Raw genomic sequence first — 18,963 nt, 5'->3', positions numbered from 1 at the left:
AAGCTCCAACCCTGTAACAGAACAAATCAGTTAAGTAAGCTTTTCATTTTTTTAAAGATGTATTTCATTCATCTTTGCTATGTTCTGCTTGAGAGATTTTAAAAACTTAAAATGGTGTTTAACATATTGAGAGAGTGAATCAAACTGCGCAAGTTTTTCTAGTTTTGAGTCAGAAAATAAGCCTTACTATTTATTTATTGTTTGCTAAATAGTTGATATAATGAATTCGAACTAACTTATGCATAGTATAAATATGGATAAATAATAACCACTATTGAAATTACGAGTATTGTTGTGACTTGCAAGGTAAAACCAGAACAATCTAAATCTCATTATAACAGTTTTATTGTTATTCAATCTTAAACGATTAGACAGACACCAGTCGTTAAAACTGTTAAATAGGCTATTCAAATTAACTGACACTTCATCAATTTTTTGCCAAAGGTTGCCAGTGAAACATCGTTTGCATATAAGACAATCTATATTCATAAAATTTGGCAAATCGTTTATAAAAGTTACAAATAGTAAGGGGCCCTAGTGTAGAACCTTGAAAGACCCTCAAATTAATTTGCCGTCTTTCTGAGTTCGTCTAATTCACACTTATAATAATTTTGCGATGCTTAAAATACAATATCAGACAGCGAAGTATTCTCCCACGAAAACCCATGATATTTAGTTTGACCAACAAATTTCAAGTTCAAACAATCAATACGGTCGTATTTATAAGCTAAATTCTATAAAATGTACAGGGTCGGAAAGTCCCCATGGTTCATCGGCCGTTACGTGGGAGCGATAAAGAAAGCCATAGAAATCCGTGCGATAGAGAAAGATGGCTATAATGAAGGCGTCTAATAGTCACCGCCCATTTCGCCCTTCCACAAATAAGAAGCGGATCTTATTTGTGGAAGGGCGAAATGGGCGGTGACTATTAGACGCTTTAATTATAGCCATCTTTCTCTATCGCACGGATTTCTATGACTTTCTTTACCGCTCTCACGTAACAGCCAATGCACCATGGGGACTTTCTGACCCTGTATATAAACACAACACACTTATAAAATAATGGTATTAAATACCATAATTACTGTTTTTCATTATTATGTTGTAATTTGTCAGAATAATATTAAAGTGGGCAACTACGAATTGAAAAATTAATTATATTAAAATAGTAGTTTTGCCATGTTGCTAAGCTATGCCAACAATGGCTCATTGTAGTGACTAGTGTAAATTTACAAAAACACCGATTTTAATCGCTGTGAAACGGCATTTGTCTTTATACAGCCTAGGGTATATGCAGAACACTCAACACCTAAATAATACTAGAATCCTAATAAAAGACAGGAAGCTCTGAAAAACACAAAATAATTTCAACCAAGAGGAAGGCCAAAAACTACCTGAAATTTGTAATCGACTTATGCTTAAAAATCAAGGACTGGGACATCATAGGCTATAACTCCAAATCCTGTAGAACACCAGAACACCATGCACCAGAAGAAGACCATGGACCAATGTTGACAGAAAATATAAGAAATACCAGCAAAGGGAATTAATCTCCAGTATTTTCTGAAGATGAGCGTCTCTCGAAACGTCAAGAAGTCTAATCCGACCATGTGACAAGCAGAACGGTAATTGTATGTCTTCACAATTATTAGAAAAACATTTCTAAAATGCAAACGTCACAAACTCTCATTAAGGGCAATAATTGGATATGGAATATTGTGTAATATGTGTGAAATATTTTATGTATTATATAATAATATAACTATCGATTGAATTGATAGTGTAGCCCTTTATCCAACCCTTTCTTATTTTCATATGAATAAATCATGTTCTTGACTTTGAAACAAACTCTTAACAATTTTGGACATTTTGGTTTAGAACTAGATGAAGGAGCAACAGCGGCTAAAGATTTACTAGAGTTAGACAACGATCAACGTCAAGTGAACTGCCCAGACGAAACTCTTGTCTCAACCCTGTCTTCTGCGTTTCTTTTTTGGTCCTCTGGGGCCCGGCGCCTCGTCCGGGAGGTCCCGGACAGACTGCTGTGGCCAAGCGGGCCCATTAAGGTGCGTAATGGCCGGTCGGGTAAGACGGGACGCGCAGGAATGCATCGATTAGACATAACGTCGCGAGACAAAGTACAGACTCTACTAGTATAATACACGCCGAATGGAGGGCAAGGGCCACCCCCGCCTCTCCTCCTCGCACCGCGGACCTTTGCATCCGCCGAAAAAGTGGACGCCGAGGACGGGGGTGAGAATGATGTAACGATTAACGCCAATACTCCCTTTAAATACGTCATCCAGAAATAAAATTGAAAGAAATTGAAAATATATAAATAAACGTATAACGAATATTTTTATTATATGTATTTATTAAATAAATGTATACAGGGTGTTCGGGAAATATCTACTAATCTCTCGGCAGTGTATCAAAATAACACTAGTACTTCATACATATTTTTTTCTTATTTCTTTTAACGGAGATATCGGGACCCAATGGCATACCTAAAGATATACAGTGTTCCTAAAGGTCTTTACAACCCTCCACCAGATACAGTGCAAAATAAGTCGATTTAGCTAAACTTATCTTAGTTCAAAGTTGCTCCGTTTGGACGATATACAGCCCTGAAGTTTTGTTTTATAAATTTAAAACACCCTATGCGATGTTGCTAACATTTGGCAAGTTGACACCGGTCTATAGGACAATAAACCCAATATCAAAATTATAGTAATATCAATCCATTGGCGTAGAACCTGGGTTTTTTAGTAATTACACCTTCCATAATTCTACGTCAATGGAAGAAAAAGATTAAGTAAATTATTTATTACAAAAAAAGATACTGTTGATAAGACTCGACTACTCTCATTCGAAATTTGTAATTTTAATCATTGGAAGCAATTTTGACACAAAAATTAAATTAGGAAAAAAATATTTACAATTGTCCCTGATATTCTTTAAATAAAAATAAGACTTTTTAACATACCCGCTTATCAAGACCTCTTACCCCATGATTCTGAAAGGCGCCTAGGTTTTTGTCGATTTGTTATTAGGCAAAGAGAAATGGATTTCCACTTTGAGAACAATATTTTGTTTACCGATGAAGCATGTTTGACAAGAAGAGGGGTAACTAATTTCCACCACGAACACGTTTATCCAGACGAAAATCCGCACACAGTGAAAGTTACACATTTTTAACACGAATTTAAAATTAATGTGTGGGCAGGAATAATTGGAAATTTTATTGTTGGTCCTGTCATTTTACCACAGAGATTAACAGAAGAAATTTATTTGGAACATCTACAAAATACATTGCCAGACTTGTTAGAGGATATACCTCTACAACTTCGGAGAGATATATGGTTTATGCACGATGGAGCTTTACCACATTTTTCATTACCTGTTCGTAACCACTTAAATCAACAGTACCCAAACAAATGGATGGGTAGAGGTAATGATGCTCCTGTAAACCACCACGTTCTCCCGAATTAAATCCATTGGATTATTTTTTATGGGGTCGATGGTTTACATGACATTGGTAGAAAATGAAGAGCAACTATGGCAACGTCTTCAAGATGTAACAAATAATGTTAGAGGCGACGAAAAAATTATGCGAAGAGTACATTTCAATTTTCTTCGTTGTGTAAATCTTTGTATGCGTGTAAATGGTGGCTACTATGACAACTTTATTTATTTGCATTCATGTTTTCCTAATTTAATGTTTGTGTCAAAGTTGCTGCCAATGATAAAAATTACAAATTTCGAATAAACCATGAGATTAATCGACTCTTACCAAGAGAACCTTTTCTATAGTAATAATTTACTTAATCTAAATTTTATACTTAAAATTGTTTTCTTCCATTGGAGTAGAATTATGGAGGGCGCAATTACTAAAATATCAAGTTCTACGCCAATGGATGGATATTACACATAATTTTGATATGGGGTTTATTGTCCTATAGAGCGGTGTCAACTTTCCAAATTTTAGCAAAATCGCATAAGGTCTTTTAAATTCCAGAAACGGATTGGTCTCATATTTTTCAGAAATTTGACAAACGATATTCCGCAGTTTTTTTCTTTAAAAAAAGTACTTTTAATTTGTTGCTATAAATTTAATGGTTTTCAAGGTAAATCGATTTTTTAAACATTAATAAGAACAACTAACTATTTCAATATTTCAAGGGCAACAACAAGTAGAGCTTATTTTAGTTACAAATTAAAGATTACACATTTACATAAAACAAGACAAAAATTAAAAAAGTAAATATCACTTGGACAAGTGTTTAAAATGAACAATCCCTGTACTTTAATTCACTTTCTTATTCTACGAATATTTTCCGGGGCATATGAAACCACATTCCGAGATTATTCGATAAGTATTGGCGCATTAAATGCATAAAATGAGTTACGTCCACTATTGTATAGCTTATTTTGCCCAGTAAATGTTTATTTTTAATTAGACTTAAATAAGTCATGAAATAATGAAATAAAGAAATAACTTGTAACAAAATAAACTCTAATTGTTGTATCTACTAATTGTCACTAATGTTTAAAAAACCGATTTTATTTTTATTAGAATATACCAAGCTGCTTCAAAGTTAGAACCCAAAACTTAGATCTCTACATATACCCACTTACTTGAAGCTAGATATCCGTTAGAAATATCATCTGGAAAGAAATTATATAAATCTCCTCTATATGCCCAGGAGATTGGTAGATACTTGCAGGACATCCTATATTTGGCAACACCTCCATGGATCATCACGTTTATTAATTGACATCACCTGGAAACATTTTGTTCAGTGTATCGTTGGTAATTGTACCTGAAGTCAAAAGCTTGAAATGGCTCGCGTGACTGGAGGCCGTGGCTCTTAAAATTACGCAGACAGCCATGTTTCGTCCGTCGTAGACATCTCGAGGGACATCACACTTGATGTGTGTGCTTCTTTCTGATATTAAAGTAAATTATATTATTTAAGCTTGAGCTTGAGTGCAGCACCGGGAGAGGATATTATAGAAAATTTATAGTTTCCTTGATTGTAATTCGAAGAAGTAGGTTTTATACAAGAGGGAAGTGTTCTTATTTATGTACTCGAAACAAAACTAATGACTCAAAAATGACTGAATAGTTTCCACGCTAGTTACCACATCGCACAGTGGGCAAAAATGGTATAGCAATAAATGTTTCTTTAATCACATTAAAAAATCAAATAATTTTATACTGGAAATACGAAAAATATAAAATTTGGCAAGGTTTTGAATAACTCACAAATCTAATAATCCATAAATCCAATCAACTCAATCACCCATTCACCTAATAACCTAAAAACATAAAACTAATGACTTTGGGATTGATGAGTTTTAGGGTTAAAGAGGGTATAGGCGTTTATGGGTTTTTGGGGTTTACGTGGCTATGGGTTTTAGGGTTTAGGAGCTCAGGAATTTTAGGAATTATAGGTTGACAGGTTATCAGGTTTATAATTTTTGGTTATGAGGATAATGGTGATTGGGTTTATTGGATTTATGGATTATTTGGTTTGTGGGTTATTTGAGACTAAAGGCTTTTGCTTATTTAAAAAAACGCCTTAACAAATTTCATATTTTGACTTTTGAAAGTGATTAAAAAACTTTTATTGCTATACCATCTAAACTACCACGTGGCTTGAATTGTTTCTATTTTTGCCTACTGTGCGTCGTGGGTTTAGGCTTCTTAGCGCTCTCTTCTTCAGAAGAAGCTCTAAAACTGGAGATTAAATCCTCTGCTCGGTATTTATATTTGCCGTGTGCATAGGCCCATGGTGTTCCAGTGCGTGACTTGTCCGTGTGGTTCTGATATTTGCAGATAACTTGTTTATTTTATTATCTTTCCAAACTCTGGCTCCAAAATAGTTTGTAGTTTGTAGTGGCGTTTATTTCACATATTTTGTTTATAGTTCTTCGAAAACTGAGTAAAAGTCACTAAACTCCAAGCTCCGGCTTTAAAATCGTTTGTAGTTGCTTTAGTAGCGTTTATTTCTTTTGTAGTTACATGAAAACTGACGAAAAGTCATAAACTCCAAGCTCTGGCTTTAAAATCGTTTGTAGTTGTTTGTAGTAGCGTTTATTTCGTTTGTAGTTCTTCGAAAACTAACAAAAAGTCACTAAACTGCAAGCTCTGGCTTTAATACCGTTTGTAGTTGGTTGTAGTAACGTTTATTTCCTTTGTAATTACATGAAAACTGACGCAAAGCCTCTAAACTCCAAGCTCTTGCTTTAAAATCGTTTGTAGTTGTTTGTAGTAGCGTTTATTTCGTTTGTAGTTCTTTGAAAACTGACGAAAGGTCATTCAACTAAAAGTCCTGGGTTTATAATCGTTTGTAATTGTTTGTAACAGCGTTTATTTCGTTTGTAGTTACCTATATGAAAACTGACTAAAAGTCACTAAACTCCAAGCTCTGGCTTTAAAATTGTTTGTAGTTGTTTGTAGTAGCGTTTATTTCGTTTGTAGTTCTTTGAAAACTGACAAAAAGTCACTAAACTCCAAGTTCTTGGTTTAAAATCGTTTGTAGTAGCGTTTATTTCGTTTATAGTTCTTCAAAAACTGACGAAAAGTCACTAAAATCCAAGCTCTGGCTTTAAAACCGTTTGTAGTAGGTTGTAGTAGCATTTATTTCATTTGTAGATACATGAAAACTGACGAAAAGTCATAAACTCCAGGCTCAGGCATTAAAATCGTTTGTAGTTGTTTGTAGTAGCGTTTATTTCGTTGGCAGGTACATGAAAACTGGCGAAAAGTCATTAAACTCCAAGCTCTGGCTTTAAAATCGTTTGTAGTTGTTTGTAGTTGCGTTTATTTCATTGGTAGTTCTTCGAAAACTGACGAAAAGTTACTAAACTCCAAGTTCTAGGTTTAAAATCGTTTGTAGTTGTTAACGAAAAGGCAACATTAAGGCTATGTTTCGCATTCTATTAGGTCCTGTACAAATTTAGTTTCGTGCAACTCTCCCGGTTTCAAAAATACAATACCTATGTATGTTTTCAGTCATGAAATTTGAATAATTCCAAATATTTCGAATTTTCACCACCAAGAACGGCGGTAACAACATTTTTAACATTAAGGCGATGTTTCGCATCGTATTAGCTATGTCCTGTACAAATTTAGCATCGTGCAACTCTCTCGGTTTCAAAATTACAATACCTATGTATGTGCTCAGCCACGAAATTTGAATAATTCCAAATATTTCGAATTTTCACAGCCAAGAACTTGGAGTTTAGTTACTTTTCGTCAGTTTTCATGTAACTACAAACGAAATAACCGCTGCTACAAACAACTACAAACGATTTTAAACCCAAGACTTTTAGTTTAATGACCTTTCGTCAGTTTTCGAAGAACTACAAATGAAATAAACGCTACTACAAAAACTACAAACGATTTTAAAGCCATAGCTTGGAGTTTAGTGACTTTTTGTCAGTTTTCAAATAACTACAAACGAAATAAACGCCACTACAAACGATTTTGGCGCCAGAGTTTGGAATGTAGTGACTTTTCATTAGTTTTTGTTGAACTATAAACAAAATATGTGCAACTTTAAACAATTTTAAAAACATAATTTGACGTATCGAAGTAATTATACACAAATAAACTTGAAATTGGAAGCGGTTTCTAAATTTACTCATTACAAATTTTTAAAATAGCTCTAACTTTTTTCCTTGCTACTACAAACGAAAATTCGTTCACTACAATCAACTACAAACGATTTTCTATCAACATGAATCAACCAACAGATTTAAGTGCGGCCAAATTGGGGGAATGGGTTTTTTTATAGGCCATATAACTTTTTTTTTGAGTTACTACAAACGAAAATATTGTTACTACAAACAACTACAAACGAAAATCTAATAATTTCAAAAAAAAATTTGAATTTTGAAATGTCGGGTGCCAGGTTCACATAGGTCACAAGTATCCCTTGAAGAAATAACAACTTGGAAAAATCTAATTAAACTAAATTACAATACCTATGTGTGTGTTCAGAATTTTCACAGCCAAGAACTTGGAGTATAGTTACTTTTCGTCAGTTTTCATGTAACTACAAACAAAATAAACGCTGCTACAAACAACTACAAACAATTTTAAACCCAAGACTTTTAGTTTAATGACCGTCCGTCAGTTTTCGAAGAACTACAAACGAAATAAACGCTACTACACACAACTACAATCGATTTTAAACCCAGATCTTGGAGTTTAGTGTCTTTTCGTCAGTTTGCATGTAACTACAAACGAAATAAACGCTACTACAAACAACTACAAACGATTTTAAAGCCAGAACTTGGAGTTTAGTGGCTTTTCGTCAGTTTTCATGTAATTACAAATGAAATAAACGCTACTACAAACAACTACAAACGGTGTTAAAGCCAGAGTTTGCAGTTTAGTGACTTTTCGTCAGTTTGCGAAGAACTACAAACGAAATAAACGCTACTACAAACAACTACAAACGATTTTAAAGTCAGAGCTTGGAGTTTAGTGACTTTTCGTCAGTTTTCAAGTAACTACAAACGAATTAAACGCTACTACAAACAACTACAAACGATTTTAAACCCAGAACTTGGAGTTTTGAGACTTTTCGTCAGTTTTAGAAGAACTACAAACGAAATAAACGCTACTACAAACAACTACAAACGATATTAAAGCCAGAACTTGGATAGTGACTTTTCGTCAGTTTTCATGTAACTACAAACGAAAATCTATAAGAATTTCAAAAAAAAATTTTGAATTTTGAAAAGTCGGGTGCCAGGTTCACATAGGTATACTTGTGCTCCTTTAACCTCGTACTGACGTAGCTTCGTATTTGTCCAAGATGTATTTTTCCACTTATACACCAAATGTTGTATACACCAAGGCTTTGGAATAGACCCTTTCTGCAGCTAGTATTCGAAATAGTAGTCTCTATCTTTCTTGTTGTTTGTTGTAGATAGTATTAATATTGTTGCTTTAAGATACGACCTATCTTGTCAGTACATCCGTGAATATAGAGCAGATACGTTGTTACCAGATGTTCCTCTTTCTCTATGTCTTATATGGCAATCAACCCGGAAATTGTTCAAGTAACCAAGCTAATGACACAAATACTGACTAGACCATATATGACTCCACTGCAAGCAGTATGTGTAACTCATCTTATTGTAGTATAACGTTTCGGATTATAGCCTAAAATTCCTCATAAGGAAGTAAGGATCGATTTTCAACAATTTCAATATAAATATACAGGTTATTAAAAAAGTGTTATTAAAGTTTTTTTCCAAATATTATTTAATTTTGTATTTTAAAACGTCAATTAAAGGAAAACTTCGACATCACACCTTGTATAATATATATCCGTACTTGACTATATTAATATTAAAGATATTAAAGAATTTTTATATAATCTAAAGACATTATGTGCCACTAAACTTATTATTTAAATATACAGGGTGTCCGGTAAGTACCTCCTAATCTCTCGGGAGTGTATAGGGGAGGTCAAAATAAAACTAGTCCTTCCTATAATTTTTTTTCCTAATGTGCCCCCTAACGGAGTTATGGGGGGTCAAAGGGGTACCTAGAAATTAACGTTTAGGGTTATAACTTTGAAACCACCCTGTATATTTTAATAAAATTTTCGTACGTTGTATTACACATGGAGCTCTACGATTTGATGCTAAAATCAACTTTTTGCTATTATCAGGTGTCCAGAAACGGACTGGCCCTATCACAATTTTTCTCAAAATTTTGACAGAAGTAATTTTATCAAACTGAAAATATTATTATTAGATACTCTGAAGGTTTTTCTTTAAAAATGGTACTCTTTATTTATTTCGAAAAAATGAACGGTTTGCGAGATAAATCGGTTTTGAAAAAAATTGGTAACAAATACAACAACAATTAAAATTTATTTTTTTACAATAAAATCATTCCCGCTAGTGCCAGCCTACAGATTCACCATAAACATTTACTGGTGGTGAATTAAGGGAATGAATAATGCCGTTTCTTGTAAAATCAACATCTATGACCAAAATACATCTACAAATTATTATTGCTCTTGTCTCCATGGAGTTCTTTTCTATTGTTTTCGTTGTTAGACCCTGTTGATTTTAAAGTACTTGTCAAAGGCGCGTGACAGAATAAAAATTCAATTTTATTGTGGTATTCGTTTTAAGCCGTTAGAAATAACATTTAAAAATGGAAGAATATTCCTGTGCAGAATATGCTGATATGCACCTAATTTATGGGGAAGCATTATGCAACTCCGTGGAGGCAAGAAGACTTTATGAGGAAAGGTTTCCGGGTCGACATTTGCCGAGTCCAAAAACTTTTGAAAGAGTTGATCGTAGTTTAAGAGAAACAGGTAAAAAAAAATAGTGAAAAACGTTAGTGAAACTAATTTCTTCCGAATCCTTTATTTAGGAAGCTTTTTGCCACGCCGTGGTGGAGCAGGAGCCCCGAGGAGAGTACGAGACCCTCATGTAGAGGAACAAATATTGGAAGACGTTGCTAATAATCCTTCAAATAGCATAAGGAAGCTTGCGGCGCAAAACAATGTTACAAAATGGGCTGTACATGAAACTCTGAAAGAACAATTGCTTTACCCGTACCACATCCAAAAAGTACATGCTATGTCTCCAGATGATTATCCAAAAAGACTTCAATACGCCAATTGGTTTTTACAGCATCATATTCGGAATCATAATTTTGGTACATCTATTTTGTTCACCGATGAAGCAGGTTTTACAAGAGACGGCATAATTAATTCGCATAATCTACATGTCTGGGATGAAGAAAACCCTCACGCTTTAGTTCAAACTCGCTACCAACAAAGGTTTATGGTGAATGTGTGGGCTGGCATTATCGGGAATCATTTGATTGGTCCATTTATTCTGGAGCAAAGACTTAATGGTGCTCTTTATTTGCAATTTTTAGAGGAAAATCTAAATATTTTGTTAGAAGAAGTGCCCCTTCAAATAAGAACTGAAATGTGGTACATGCATGACGGTGCACCACCCCACTTTGATCGTTTAGTACGTCAACATCTGACGAATGTTTTTGGTGATCGATGGATAGGTCGAGGCGGACCTGTATTATGGCCACCTAGGTCGCCCGACCTAAACCCATTAGACTTTTTTCTGTGGGGTCATTTAAAAAATAACGTTTATTCAACACCCGTAAATAGTAGAGAGGAACTTCTGCTGAGGCTAACACAGAACTGTGACCATCTCCGCAATAATCACGGAATATTATTTCAAGTGCACCGGGAAAACATTCGTAGGATTAGAAAGTGCATTGAAGTACGGGGTGCTCATTTTGAACATCTACCGAAGTAACATTTAGGTACCTTTGTTCATTGTTGAATGTTCTTTGTTGCATGTCTTGTAAGTAAGTTATTTTTCAAATGTTATTTTTAATTGGTCACTACTTGCTCATAAAGTATAGCCAACCCGTTCAAAGATTTCTGGACTTGATAAAGTTAAAGAAATTAAATGCATGAAATAATATGTAAAAAAAATAAATTTTAATTGTTGTATTTGTTACCAATTTTTTTCAAAACCGATTTATCTCGCAAACCGTTCATTTTTTCGAAATAAATAAAGAGTACCATTTTTAAAGAAAAACCTTCAGAGTATCTAATAATAATATTTTCAGTTTGATAAAATTACTTCTGTCAAAATTTTGAGAAAAATTGTGATAGGGCCAGTCCGTTTCTGGACACCTGATAATAGCAAAAAGTTGATTTTAGCATCAAATCGTAGAGCTCCATGTGTAATACAACGTACGAAAATTTTATTAAAATATACAGGGTGGTTTCAAAGTTATAACCCTAAACGTTAATTTCTAGGTACCCCTTTGACCCCCCATAACTCCGTTAGGGGGCACATTAGGAAAAAAATTATAGGAAGGACTAGTTTTATTTTGACCTCCCCTATACACTCCCGAGAGATTAGGAGGTACTTACCGGACACCCTGTATAGGTATAGGTATAATGTTCTGGTGTTTTTCTTTTCTGTTACATTATGTAAATTTTTTGAAAATGGTTATTAAGACCTCATGTAAAAACGGACAATTTCACAACGTAACGGTTATGCCGAGCGTGACAATCTTATCTTATTTATATCCATCATAAACCGTAATTTTAGAAATTTTTAATAGACAAGTTAATATTTAACTCTTATTTATGACATTTCGAAACGCAACCGTCAATAATAATTTCCGTGATAAATTAAATAATGAGTAATTAACGGTAATTAGCATACGGAGGCAGTTCCACTAGTTTTTTTTTACCGTGCGAGATAAATCAGAACCCGGTACGGACAAATAGAAATAGAGACAGGTCGCCTGAATATGAATACAAATTGTTGTTTATGCAACGAACACAAGTTCTCACATGGTTTTACCGATACCGGCGGACTCGGGGCCCTCGACTGGCTTGTGCAATAACTCAACCTCTGCATACCACTGTAATTAGCACATGTAAATACCTACGAGTGTGATCAATCTATGCGAATAAGTAAGAATTTCCATACCAATCTAGCTCGCATTATTCTATTAGATCTCTACATCAATAGACTTCAAATATAGTACTTGAAATTAGTTGAATTAGGTGAATAAATCCAAAATTTAACACCATAGCCTACAAAACAAGCGATGATCGTTTCAGTTGTGTNATCAATAGACTTCAAATATAGTATTTGAAATTAGTTGAATTAGGTGAATAAATCCAAAATTTAATACCATAGCCTACAAAACAAGCGATGATCGTTTCAGTTGTGTTCTATTAGGTTTATTCCTGCACACAATCCATGACAAATCATTGACAGTCACGAATTTTTAAAGAAGGGGCAGAATAGACATCTAACAATTTGTACTAGTTCCGAATTTCTCGCTTCCGAACAATGGATTGTGGATCGAATGAATGACGGAAAACCAATCCAACCCAATATCCTTCAAAAATATAAATTTTACACAAACAATGTTGTTAAACTATTAAACACACATATTTTAAATTAGGTTAAAGTTAGGTTATAATTATAGGTTAATGTTAAATGCCCAAGAGTATTAAACAGACTAATACGCATGCGCCGGATTATCGAAGAATCCACGAACTTTTGAAACTGTCAGCCAATTGGTCTTGATCATACTGGAACAGCGTCATAAATTGTAGTTGGATTCTAGTTGGAAAGCTTACAACCATACTGTGCATGCCTCTGATAGTTACGGACGGTTGGAGACTGCTGCAGGAACAAACCTATTATCATACACAGTGTTAACAAATAATGCAAACAAATTAAAGGTATAATTCCACATTGAAGATTAAAGGAGATCTTCATGTCATGTAAACAAAATATATCCGTCCTCTCCGTGTGGATCTATAGTTCTTTACATGGGAAGAGAATTAGTTTTAACTTTCACTAAATATGCAGGAAGGTACAAAAATTAAATTACATACATTTTTTCGACCATCAAAAAAGCTACTGGGTAATTTCCTGATTTTCCTCTTCGGTTTCAAGAGGTACAAATAACGACCCCTACAAATAAATTCTAGCGTACCTTATTTCTATCGCCAATATGGTTGATCAAAAATCTATTTTAGATAGCTTGATTTATTTGAGATGTCTCCTTTTTTTCGTAAATGAAATAGTTTTTGAAAAAAAATATATAGAGTCTGTCTACTATAAGAGGGCCACTCCTATGTATCTCGCTTAAGGAGGTTCGATATATCTCTTCCGGGGCAGGCGGTGCGGTAGAGAAGCCTATGCTTATACACGGTAGTCTCGTTGTAGTACCAACCTTACATAAACTAATTTGAGCACACTAAATATAATATATACGAATGAAATTTATACAACACATATTAGCTTGCATATATTTTTCGTGTTTAATGCACGGAAATTAACATTTTATTTGAATAAAAGTGTCTATCTATTTATTAAGAGCTTGTAAAATTATGAATGAAATCTGGCAACATTGCCATTGCCATGCCGTAGTGGTAAAAGTTGGGTCAACTGTGCTTTGCGCATATTCCATAAACTTGATGAACATCCAAGATACGAAGGAAAAGCAATATAAAATGCGTATGAAACATAATATGGATTGATGAGAAAAAAGTAAAATGTGCAAACCGAGAATCTGTATGATAACTATCAAGAAGCTCAGTGTATGATAGTGAGACATCGCCTTGTCAAATTGAAGATTATGACAGAACACCAATACTGTTCGTTTTGCAAAGAGATCCTTTCAATTTTCGTTTCAAATTGCTATTATATTGCATTACATCACAAAAAATATTTATTTAAAATTAATTATTACTATGTTTTCGATTGCAATAATTTTATAGTCTACAATTGAGCTATTCAAATATAGCGTGTCATTGGTTCAGATGTTTGTTTGAATTTGTCAAAACGTTATATACCTATTCATTCCATTATCTCGATAATTACATTGTAAGTGCATATTTTTATTGTTTTAAAATGTTTAGTAATATTTAATTCTTTAATTACAACGTTATTTTTCCGATCCTAACCATTTTTAAGAGCAATATTCACGTTTGATTAAAGTTTTTTCCCAACTCCCATAAGAGCCTGTGTATAAGAGCATAATTTTTAATATCATTTAAAAAAAACTATATTGGCAATCGATCTGATATTTTTACACGAGGCAGTTGGCATATTTATTAACAGATTTCAATGATTTTGAAAACTTTATTACCATTTTTTTTCGGTATCGAACCTCCTTCATACACAATGCACGTCCAAAATCTTTTTAAGTTTTTTTGCAGCATTTTTGAGGTCATGATGCTTGAAAAAACAAATTTGAGACCCATGCGATGTACTACATGTCGCCTTTATTTTTTATATTTAATTTGTTGATTCGATGTTGGAGAATCATTGACTCTGGCTAAGGAAATCATCTTTAGCGACGAAGCGCGTTTCCATCTTAGTGGGTATGTGAACAATCAAAACTGTCGAATTTGAGGCAGAGACAATCCAAGAACGACCACTGCACACCAAAATAGTGACTGTGTGAATTTTACACTCGTAGACTGATTGATACGTTCTTTTTTGAAAATGAGTCTAAAAACGCAGTAACTGTCAATAGAGTACGATATCGAGATATGCTGTTAAACTTTTTGTGGCCTCATTTGAATGGCATGAATTTGCGTGACATATGGTTCCAGCAAGATGGTTCCACTTGCCATACGGCACGTGAAACTATCCACTGGTTACGGAAGAAATATAATGGACGATTCATCTCACGTAACAGTGAAGTGACTTGGCCATCATGCGATCTTACGCCATGTGACTTTTTCCTGTGGGAATTCGTAAAGTCCAAAGTTTATTCTGCTCAAACGAAAACCATTCCTAAATTAATGGCAAAAATTCGGAAAGTTATCAACGAAATTCAACCGCAGGTATGCGAAAGCGTGGTACAGAATTTTCTTAAAAGAAGTTGAGTATGCCGAATGAGTTGGAGAGGACATTTGTCCGATATCCTCTTTCATATTTAATGGCATTATTTACCCTTTAAAAGTATGTACAAACTTTACCAACTTTTTACGTAGGTGTCAAAATATAAAGAAATCTCTGTCGATTGTCAATTGTTTTAATAGAAATTTTACTACATAGAATTGTCTTTATTTTATAAGGCTTATTTTACCAATTTTTCAAGGAGATTTGAAAATCGATACCTCTTTTCCATACAATAATCCTGTATAATATTAAAACTTATAAGCCTTTCCTTATACAAATTTATGTAAATCAAGTTCATCCCGATCCCAGTATTATTTTTTGTCTCAAACAACTCTTTTGTCTGCATTGCGTAAAGTTGAAGAATTAAACTAAACGATATAGGGATACCAAAACACCATAACAAGTTCAAGCGAGAGGCTGTTATTCGGTCGCCGCCGCCGCCAAGTTTGTGTTGGGCTGCTATGATTTTCGCGGCAGAGGCGGTTACGAGCGACATTTTATGCAAATACGGAAAGAATTGCTTAACCTAAAAGTTGATCTGCAGACATGTATTACTCGATGGACTGTATCGGACTTGTCGAGTTGTCAATGAGACGACTTCCCACGGACTTGAGAAGGCGAGTTTTCGTTTATACGGTCATTGTTGTTTGCAAACATAGGCAGCTTGTTTTAGTACACAGGGTGTTCTAAACATCTGGTTTACTAATCGTGTAAAAATATCTTATTAATTTAAGGAAAAACTCGAACATTAAATCATTGCAACATATCAGCCCCCACAGATTGTCAATGTGTCATTATACTCATAGTAAAATTTGTTGTCTACTTCTACTATCTACTAACTACTTTTATTATTCAAAATTTAAACCAATAGAAACATGAGCCTTTTCATTTCTAATATTGCCTGTGTAAAATGTTACATTTTAAAATTAAATTATGTTTAGTTGCTTACTTACTACTTAGTTGATTAAATGTTCAAACTGATGACCGCCCGCTTCCATACAAGAATAAAGATTTTGTTCGAAACGTTCGCGCACATTCCGAAGCATTTCCGGAGTGATTCGACGGCATTCGTCGACGATTCTTTGACGCAAATCTTCCAGCGACGCTGGCTGTATTTTACTTTTTAGGTATCCCTACACAAAGAAATCAAGGGGCGATAAATCTGATGATCGTGGAGGCCACTCAGTGCTGCCTCTTCTCCCAATTCAATTCCGTAGAAAACGTTAGTCCAAATACTGACCGACAATTAACGCATAATGCGGAGTAGCACCGTCCTATTGAAAAATCAAATGATCTTCATCATACTCTGGAACATTTTCAATAATATCAGTCAAGGCAGGGTCAATAGCGTCTTCCAGTAATTGCAAATACATTTGGCCAGTCAAATTAGGTAGAAAAGCAGAACCCGCCAGCCGGTCACCGAAAATTCCAGCCCATACATTTAATTTTTCCGGTTGCTGTGCCCCTCGTGAAAAACTCTTGGGTTTGAATTGGACCAATAGCGGCAATTGTGACAATTTAACGTCCCGTTCAAGAAAAAACTGCATTCATCAGATGTTAAAAAGGAACTGTGGATCGTTCCCTGCTCGCTCACTCATTATTTCGCACCGGCGGTCATAATCATCCTCATAAAGTTCCTGGACTAAATGTATTTTGTATGGATGGAATTTATTCTTCTTTAAAATGGTTTGTATTCTAGTTTGATTTATCCCAGACACAGATGCCAGCTGCCTCGTACTTAATGTAGGATCAAGATGAACTTTTTCCCAAAGTGCAGGTTTTTCAATTTCTCGTTTTTTATTGGCTACGTTCCCTGTCTCTTGAAATTTTTTTACTAACTCTAGAACATACTTCCTCCTGACATGTCAATCTTGATGTTATTCATTAAATAGCTGAGCTGTACTATTCGCACATTTATTGTAAAGCGAAATGATATCTACCCTTTCCGCAATGGAATAAACCATAGTGTTTAATTTTCAAAAACACAATTAAATAAACTACCAACCAACGCTTCCAAATAATACTAGAAAATAATTTGGAATCCACTAATTTTACGTTCATTGTGTGCAATCATTTCTGTTTTTTACATCTGTGTGTTTTTTACGAAAGTGATAACAAATCGCCAAAAACCAATGTAACGCAAGAAGTACTAAATTTATACCATTGGCGTACTTAACTCGAATGACCGACATTTTTACCGTTACTAATTGTTTGTACATAAGTTTCAACTTTAAAAGCAAAATTCTTAAATACCTATTGGGCGGAATTATAAAATTTAGTCTGTTGTAAAGAGAATTGTAAGAGCTTTCAAAAGAAATATTACTCAATGCCATTTAAATATTTTGGGGTAATGCTTACCCTTGCTTGGGGGTGAAAGTGACGGAGTCAAAAATACCAGCAAAGAATGTCCCCCCCTTTAATCTAAAATCGACGGGTCTGAGCGTTTTTCTACAATCTTGACGCAGTTCCTGAAAATGGCTCTGTTTTGTTTTCATTTGGCCACCCTGTATAATAAAAATTCAGTTTAAGTTTATGTTAATGAAAACAGATACGTATGTACAGAAAAAGAAAATTGTAATAAAAAATTGAGAAAACGTGAAACGACAAGCCAGAAATCAAATTCACAAAATTAAAACACAAAACGTTTAAACTAATGACAAACCATATGCAAATGTATTTAATAAATTAAAATAACACTTGCAATTAAAAAATAAATAAAATAAAAGTTTATTTTATTAAAAATTAAGGCACATTAAACAGAAACAAAAGGCAGATTTCGTCAAAAACACAAAAGTTAGTAAGAAAAGTAATTTTGGCGCCCAACGTAGTGCAAAATAAAAAATATAATTTACGATAAAAATAAAATTCTAATAGTTATAATAAATAACTATTTAATAAATGTAACAAATGACAGGAGATTACTAAACGCTTCTAGGAAAATCGCAATTGTTCAGGGTATTTACAACGTGCCGGCTTATAAATAATAATTAAGTGGCGCTGCGGTGTGCAGTGAAGGGTTGTAGAGGTGGCGGATCGATGAGGAAGCAGTTATTCGGACGACAGCCCCGGTGTGGTCTGCTTGCCACGGTTCACTCACTCACTTGTCTCCGGATTTGCAATATTTCACCCCGTTTATCTCTCGAGGAGGGCGGCCACTGCGAGGCCCCGGCATCAGTTTTATCGCAAACGTTACTATATCGCTATTAGGAACGAGTGGGTAATAAAAATAAACACGTCTCGTGGTCCTCGATTCGAGATATCTTTAAATGAAAAAAATAAGGGCTCGGAGAATTTTTCTGAAGTAATCATCAGCAATATTAAAAAACGTAGCAAAGAAAAATTTTGAGGGATTTACCATCGTCCTAAAAGTTTACATTCTTTTCATTTATATAAGATTGTTATAACAAAACAATGATTTTTTGGAATAATTATTTTGAGCTCTGTCAATAAACATTTGGACGAGACGCTAGTGACACCTTCCTCAAGGTCGTG

General features: G+C 34.3%; 1 protein-coding gene across 1 annotated transcript in view; it reads left to right on the top strand.

Moving 5' to 3' along the window:
- Positions 1-18,963, top strand: part of LOC108905827 (zinc finger protein 26-like) — a 128,801-nt gene that overhangs the window by 25,655 nt on the left and 84,183 nt on the right. The window lies entirely within an intron of this gene.

The sequence above is a fragment of the Anoplophora glabripennis genome, unplaced genomic scaffold, assembly GCF_000390285.2.
Source record: "Anoplophora glabripennis isolate ALB-LARVAE unplaced genomic scaffold, Agla_2.0 scaffold95, whole genome shotgun sequence".
NCBI lineage: Eukaryota > Metazoa > Arthropoda > Insecta > Coleoptera > Cerambycidae > Anoplophora > Anoplophora glabripennis.
Note: the sequence above shows the minus strand (reverse complement) of the source record. Positions and strands in the feature narration are given on the sequence as shown.